We start from the raw sequence: 8,676 nt of genomic DNA, 5'->3' as shown, positions 1-8,676 counted from the left end.
AGTGTGGACCCTCAGAAGGTAGAAGCGGTGTTAAATTGGGAAAGACCTACTACCGTGACAGAGATTCGCAGTTTCTTGGGTTTGGCAGGTTATTACCGGCGATTCGTACAAGATTTCTCAAGGATTGCGACTCCTCTTACTAGGTTAACTAGGAAGGGTGTGAAGTTTGCTTGGTCAGAAGAGTGTGAGCAAAGTTTTCAAGAGCTCAAGAGGCGTTTAACTAGTGCTCCGGTCCTAGCTTTGCCTGATGATAGTGGGGAGTATGTGGTATACAGTGACGCCTCAAGGCAAGGCTTGGGTTGTGTTCTGATGCAACATGGAAAAGTGATTGCCTATGCCTCTAGACAATTGAAGCCGCATGAGTTAAATTACCCGACACATGACCTTGAATTAGCTGCGGTAGTACTTGCACTTAAACTTTGGAGACACTATTTATATGGAGCTCGATGTCAAATCTTCACGGACCACAAGAGTCTTCAATATTTACTTACACAAAAAGAGATAAATCTGAGGCAAAGAAGATGGTTGGAGTTGATTAAAGATTATGATTGTACGATCGAGTATCATCCAGGAAGGGCCAATGTGGTAGCTGATGCTCTTAGTAGGAAATCTTATCCTTCCCTGTTACCCTCCCCTTTCTTGTCGCATTTGAGAACAGTCCGGGTTCCACTTCTTTATGAATTGCGAGCTACAGGAGTTAATTTGGGAGTGACTAATGAATCTGCAGCCCTAATAGCCAGTTTCCATGTGAGGCCAATCCTTATTGACAAAGTACGAGAGGCGCAATTTCATGATGAAGCTCTAGAAGAATTGAGAGGGGCAGTGGAGAATGGAGCTAGAGTTGACTTCATTATCAGAGGGGATGGAGCTTTGATGTTCGGGAATAGAATCTGTGTACCTGATCAGGATGATCTTAAACAGGAAATACTAGAGGAGGCTCATAGTTCTGCTTATGCCATGCATCCTGGCGGAACCAAAATGTATCGGACTCTTAAGGAATACTACTGGTGGCCTAATATGAAGAGGGAAATTGCAGCTTATGTAAGAAGATGCCTAGTGTGTCAACAAGTGAAAGCAGAAAGACAAAAGCCCTCAGGTTTATTATAGCCATTACCAATACCAGAATGGAAGTGGGAGCACATTACTATGGACTTCGTATTAGGGTTACCACGTACTCGTAATGGTCATGATAGCATTTGGGTAATTGTGGACCGACTTACTAAATCTGCACATTTCTTACCTGTCAGCAAGACTTATAAAATGGATAAATATGCAGAGTTATACATGAATGAGATAGTGAAACTCCACGGCACACCTGTCTCTATTACTTCTGACCGAGACCGTCGCTTCACTTCAAAGTTCTGGCGTGAGCTGATGGAGGCTTTGGGCACTCAGTCTCAGTTTAGTACCGCATTTCACCCGCAAACAGATGGACAGACGGAAAGGACCATTCAAACATTGGAAGACATGTTGAGAGCTTGTGCTTTGCAATTAAAGGGGAGTTGGGATAATCATGTCGCATTGATAGAGTTTGCGTATAATAACAGTTATCACTCCAGCATTGGCATGGCTCCTTATGAAGCCCTTTATGGCAAACAATGTCGTACTCCTCTGTGTTGGAATGAGGTAGGAGAAAGGAAACTTATTGGTCCAGAAATGGTGCAGATTACGACTGAAAAGGTTAAAGTGATCAGGGAAAAACTTAAAACGGCTCAGAGTAGACAAAAAAGCTATGCAGATAACAGAAGGAAAGATTTGGAGTTTCAAGTAGGTGACTGGGTATTCTTGAAGCTATCTCAATGGAAGGGTATTGTAAGATCTGGGAAACGTGGGAAGCTTAGCCCTAGATACATCGGACCGTATGAGATCACGGAGCGGATTGGTGCAGTTGCTTATCGTTTAGCACTACCTCCAAGGTTATCCAGAGTACACGATGTCTTCCATGTCTCCATGCTTCGCAAGTATGTTGCTGATCCCTCTCATGTTCTACAAGAGCAACCTATCCGATTGAGGGAAGACTTGTCATATGAAGAAAAACCGGTTCAAATACTTGATAGAAGGGAGCAAATACTCAGGAACAAAACTATACCCTTGGTCAAAGTGCTTTGGAGTAATCATATGGTAGAAGAAGCTACTTGGGAACCAAAAGAGCAAATGAGACAGCAGTATCCTCACCTATTTGCTAGCAGGTATGTTAATTTCGAGGTCGAAATTTTCATAAGGGGGGGAGATTGTTACGTCCCGAACTTAGAATTAACAATTTACTCACTATTTGAACGGTAATTGTCGAATACTTTCAATTTGTACTTTTTATCGATATTTTAGTGGCCCTAAAAGGTTGACTTTTGTTCGGGGCCGTTTATGAGAAAATTTCCTTCATGAAAGTTGTAGAGGACTTTAAACCGAGCGCGTGCATATGTAGTGTGTAAAAATCAGACTTAGTATGTGAGAGTTATGGCCAAAAATGTAGAAGTTACTGTTCATGATAATTTATATATATATATATATATGGAAATTACTGTTGGTAGATTTCCATTTTCGGAAATTCTACTTGGTAACTCGCTCTCCTTCCCCGACCCATCCTCCCTTTTGGCCCCGATTTTCTCCCTTCGATTTCTTCCCCCTCCGGCCGACCCACGACGAAATCCGGCTATCCCCAAGCTCGTCTCCTCCCCCTTGTCGCATCTGTGGTGGTATTTTGTGGAGATTTGGCCGGAGGAGCTCGATTTTGAGATGGAAAGGTTACTGTAGCAGTTCGCAATTTTTGCCGATTTCCGGCGATTCCGGCCATCTCCGGTCACCAATCCGGCGTCGAAGGCTCGGTTTTCGACGGAGATCATTTCCCCTAAGGTCTTGCTTTCCAATTTGCTGTGTAGAGGCCGAATCGACAACCTAGGGTTCTTGAATTTCTGGGTTATCTTCACCGGCCGGATTCGAACATTTCCAGGTAAAATTTGGATGTGTTGTTGTTGAGAAAATTAATCAGTGGGTTGAGTTGTTGCTATACATGGAATTTGGTAGCCGGTGGTGGAGGTTGGGACCGACGCGTGGGTTCCACGCGCCGCCACTGTTGGTGGCGCGTGAGACAGTGTTTGGCCGGTCTTTAACTTCTGTTGTTGAGATAATTAGTCAATTATACATTTAGTTTCATAATGGCAGCTTTGGGATAGAATTAGAGAAGAGGGAGTATGGATTTCGATGTTTATTCAAGGGTGGAAATTGTAAATTGAATTACGAGGAATCTATCCATCGGATTTCCTTGATTTGGCCCTAAAGCCCTTACATTAATGGAATGACATTAGTGAAGAAGATTGGGAGGTTTTGGGCAAATAAAGATAATGTTAGGATTTGGTTTTATTTATCGTAATATAGTTTTCCATCCAGTAATTATGGGTTTACGAACGTTATATTGTACAGGACCTGAGGAGGATTCCCTCGAGGAGGGTTCGGATCGACGGCAGGCTTAGCCGTACACTGTGAGTGGACTTTTGTTTTTAAATAATGATGCATGCATTTACTTCGCAATTACTGATTTGTTTAATTATCGTTTTATTTATCAAGCATTTAAATTTGGTTTTGTTTATAAATGGTTTTATTTGGAATTGTATTTATGATTTGCATTCGGGAATATGATTTCGATTATGGAGATTATGATTTATGTGATTTAGACGAATTATTTTCCGAAGTATTTCCGGAATTTAAGATTATAATTTTATTCGTCGATTTTAAGATTTTAAGGAATATTATTGGAAATGGGATTTCTCAAGGGATTTATATTATATATTATTCCTCGCTTATTTATTTATGATTTCGAGAATAGTTTTTGGCGTGCGGGGTCACGTCATTGGCATATGTATTTTCCTGTGAGGTGTTGGGGAAGCCTTATTGGTTTTCAGTTTTCGTATGGATTTTAACCCACCATACCTGGGTCGTCATATTTATTGCTAGCTAGCCTATTAGTACTCCTCCCTGCTTACTATGTGTTTGTGGGTGAGTAAGAGCAGAGCATGGGATGCTCCAGAGTGTGGGATGCTCCAGAGTGTGGGACACTCCGACCCGAGCCTGGGAGGCTCCCTTCTTTCGTATGGTGAAATTTCTTCCCCATATTTTATCATTATTTGACTAGCGGGGCTAGTCCGATTTCTTTTAACTAGCGGGGCTGGTTTGTTTTTCACGAGTTTTTGAGTTTAAAGAATTATGTTTTATAAACGTTGCATGCATCGAGATTTTATAAATTTAAATTTGCGGGAAAGTATAAACTTTTCTTCCGTTATGCTTATTTATTTTGTCCACTCACGCTAACGTTTTTATGTACTTTCCCCTGGGCCCTTTATTTTCAATTGCCCAGATCGCAGCGTTGCTGACCGGCTTAGAAGTGGAGGCTAGCACCACCTTTGCTATCTATCCTCAGTAGGTTATTTATTAACCTACCTTATGTATCATATTTCGAGTGTGTTCTATAGATTGCTCTGAGTACCTTAAAAGGTTGGATTTATAATTTGTATAATTATGAGTGTATGGGAGTTGTATAATATTGGAGGAAGTTGAAAGATTTGAATTGCTGGGTTGTAATTTATATCAGTGATTATGTTGGTGTAGTACGATGTTTATATTTGGAAATTTGCTGATTGTTGCTAGGAAGCAGGGTGGCTTCAAGCATAAAAATTTATTATACTTAGAAGTGTTTTCAGCAGGGTTAGAGTTGTCCACTTTTAGAAGAAGTTCTGTCGAATTTTCCCGAAAAGTGGGCCCCGCAGGTCCATCCTGGAGTTAGGAGGGAAATTCCAGGGTGGGTCCTGACAATAGGTACATTTGAGCTTCAAACGCAAGAAATGAGCTAAGAAGAGCTAGAAATGATGGAAATGAAGGCAAGGAGGAAATGAAGCGCAGAAATGACAAAGAAATGGCGAAATGAAAACTTTCCTAATCTAAACAGGAAATCCCAGTCGAATTAGGAATCCTAATGCAACTAGGAATGAGCTCGGAAAAATGATGTTCGGAAATGAGAAATGACAGAGTCCCAGTTGGACAAGGAAACCTGATGATACTAGGAGTCCTGGTGGTGCTAGGAGATGTTGTGGCTTCAAGATGACTCAAGATAGTTCAAGAATGTTCTAGAATGCACAAGAAATTTCAGCAATTGAAGAATGGGCTTTGAAATTGTCCAATTGAGAAGCCTGGCCCAAAGATTGCAGCATGTGACTTGCACATGAGTTCAAGATCCTTCTTGACGTCTAAAGGAGTTTACAAAATAATTCCTTTTTGCCATGATAAATAAAAGAATATTCAAGAAGATTTCGGAAATCCCAAAAAGGAGAGTTTTTAGGAATCTGCATGTGCAGATCAGTCAACTTAGACAGATCCCTGAGAACAGTTCAGAGCTCAGAAAATTGTGATCTATATATGGTTGGAAAGCTACGGATGTCTAGTTTTCATAGTTTTTTACGGTTTGTCAATATCAATTTTATAGAAGAAGTTATGACAGATTTAGTGCACGAAGGTCAGTCTGCCCGGAAATCGGTTTTGTGCAAATAAAGAGAGTTTCGGATGTGAATATCTTTTGGGACGAGTTTGGGAAGGTCTCTACTCCATATTTGATCTGATTTTGAGGATATATTGCAGCCATGATGATGTGGACCAATGAGAAAATTCAAAAGGAAGTCTACATCAACACAAAGAAAGGAAGGAGAATCAGAATCAGAGTTGAAGACGAAGAGCTAGGGTTTGACGTCTAGAGCTTCTCTATATATAAACAGCTATTTTGGACGTTTTTGCCGATTGTTCCTTCACTCCATTCAGCCATCTCTCTCCCTCCATACACGTCCATCTCTTCCACAAATCAAAAATATCATCAAACCCAAAATCAATTCGCAATTCCTCCCCTTTACTCTCAAGATTTCGATACCTCTCCAATTGTTCAAGACTTGAAGCTGTGAAGCAAAGCTCCATCATCCATTCACCATCCTTGCTGTGAGCCTCATCAACATCCACCACCTTTGAAGACCTTCTTGCGTTCTTGAAGTTTCTTTAAAAGTGTAACCATGACCTCTATTCTTTTGTTTTCGGTTTTATGTTCTTGTAACTTTGTAAACAATTTCACTCGCGTTCTTGGATTTTGTTTTAATTGGATGTTTCGACTTTTTGTTAGAATAAAGAGCATGTCTTGATGTTTAGTTTTCGAATACTATGAAGCATGATAAACGCTTTAGGCTTTTCAGATATTAATTTGCGATTTCTCTATGTGTTATTGATTGTTTGTTGATTTTGTGCTTTAATCCCACCTTTTATGTGTTTATCTTAGTTGGTTCAAAACAATTAGGGTTTGCATGTAATTGAATCCAAATTAAGATTTGCTAGCGTTCTAGGTCTTAATTGCTTAAGTGGAAAACCTATAAATCCTTAGGTAAAACAACAAAGAGATTTGCATGCGTGATTAGCGTTCTAACTTGTGCGTTCTTCTTAAATCAATCAAACTTCCACATGTTCTTAATGCGTTAATTGTGTTTTGTTGGGGAATTGATCACTCACTAGCTTTGCATGATTAATAGGGTTAATTATGGTGCGTTCATCTAGTTAATCTAATTAAGGGAAGTAATAAGAACTTATGCATGCGTTCATGGTTTGTTCTTGATTGATTTCTTTCTATGACATGTTTGATTCGTGAATTATTATTTGGTGTTCTGTTTTCGTGTTAATAGTGGTTGCCTACATAATGCATCTTATTCGTCCCTTACTTCTATCTTGATTCATGGATTGATTGATCATTGTATTTAGTAGTTAGATTTAGATTTAGATACAACTTTCGAAATCCCCTATCTTGTAATTTTGTAAATATATACTCTGTTTTATTTTTCTTTTATACTTTGTGAATAATACTAATTTGTTTAATGTTTTTGACATGAAGTATACCCCAATCCCCGGTTTAGAACGATACACCACTTACTCATACTACAATTCGATGTAGGTTTTAAATTGACACCTCATTTTGAGCGTATCAGCCACCAAACTTTGTCACCAACAATGTCTTGACCTGAGGATTTCAGAACTGGTCAAATCATTCCAAGAACCGGCCGGAAAAGCACCGAATCGACCGCCAAAGACACTAAACCGGCTCTGTTAGCCTCGCCAGCGTACCCCTGTGCCTGTCTCTGCACGCGCCCCTACGTCCCTCGCTGACCCCTCGGTAAGCCTCACCAGCGCACAAACACCCCTCCTGCTGCCCCCGTGCACGCCCTCTCCTGTAGACCCCTCGGTTAGCCTTGCCAGCGTATAAACACCTCTCCTGCAGCCCCCAGTGCATGCCCTCGCCTGCAGACCTCTCGTCGGCCCCTCCTTGACCAGTTTGATAGCCTCGCCAGCGATAGCCCCCGCTCATGCACGCAGTAGCCCCCATACACACACGCAAACAGTAGCCCCCATGCAGCCTCGCTGGCCCCTCATCTACCACTCACTTCTGACCACCAGCAACTTCTTCCAGCGACCTCCGGCGACTTTTTTGACGTACACATTTAGTGTATCAATTTAAAACCCTATCAGTGTAGTAAGAATAAGTAGGGATCGTTCTCAACCGGGGATTACGGCCTAATTAATTCCTGAAAAATAAACGTTAGCAAAACAAATTAAAGAATATATAATCACAATATTTATGAAATTAAGAGGGGGATTTTGATTTGATTTATCTAACAACTAAGTAATTATACACATGTGACACATCAAAACCAAGAATCAAATAGAATTAAATGAATGGAACAAAAATAATATGTAATTAACTACTATTAACATGTCGGCAAGGTTTCAAACATCAAATCACGAATCAAATTATATTCAAGCATAGAATCGATCAAGAACAAATCATGAACGCATGCATAAGTTCTTATTACTTCCCTTAGTTAAATTAACTAGATGAACGCACCATAGTTAACCCTATTAATCTTGTAATTACTAGTGGTAGCTAATCACTAACAAAAACAATCATAACGCAGTAAACACATTGAAAGTTTGACCAATTCAAGTCAATAAGAACACAAGTTAGAACGCTAATCAAGCATGCAAAACTCATTGTTAATTCACCTAAGTATTTATAGGTTTTCCACCGAATTTATTAAAGCCTAGAACGCTAGCACCTTAATATGGATTCAATTACATGTTCATCAACCTAAGTATGCATCCAAAGATGAATTCACACATAACAATTGGGATTGAAGTTCGAAATTAACAATCATGCAAGAATACTTTGAAATCGCAATTATCCTTTTGAAAACCTAAAACCGAATTCATGCTTCATAGTATTTGGAAATCACATAACTAAATTCAATCTTTCATCAACCATAGAAATCGCAAGTTATCAATCCAAGAAAGAAAACCAAATCGCAATTTAATTAAAACCCGAAATAGAATTCTTGTACAAAACCGAAAACATAAGTGAGGTTCCATGGTTACACTTTTTGATCTTCAAGGACGCAAGAAGCTTCAAAAGGTGGTGGAGAGGATGAGAGCTACGGCAAGGATGCTTGAATGGATGAATGGATGCTTCACGGTCTTGAACTTTGGATTTCTTGAAGTTGTCGAAACTTGGAAGAGAAAGGTGAGTGTTTGTGGCTTTTGATTCTGAATTTTGTGGTGTGTTTATGTCTTCACAAAGCCTCCCTTATATAGTGAACGGCAAGGGCTAGGGTT

This window comes from Rosa rugosa, chromosome 7 (genome assembly GCF_958449725.1).
Source record: "Rosa rugosa chromosome 7, drRosRugo1.1, whole genome shotgun sequence".
In the NCBI taxonomy this organism is placed as follows: Eukaryota; Viridiplantae; Streptophyta; class Magnoliopsida; order Rosales; family Rosaceae; genus Rosa; species Rosa rugosa.
Note: the sequence above shows the minus strand (reverse complement) of the source record.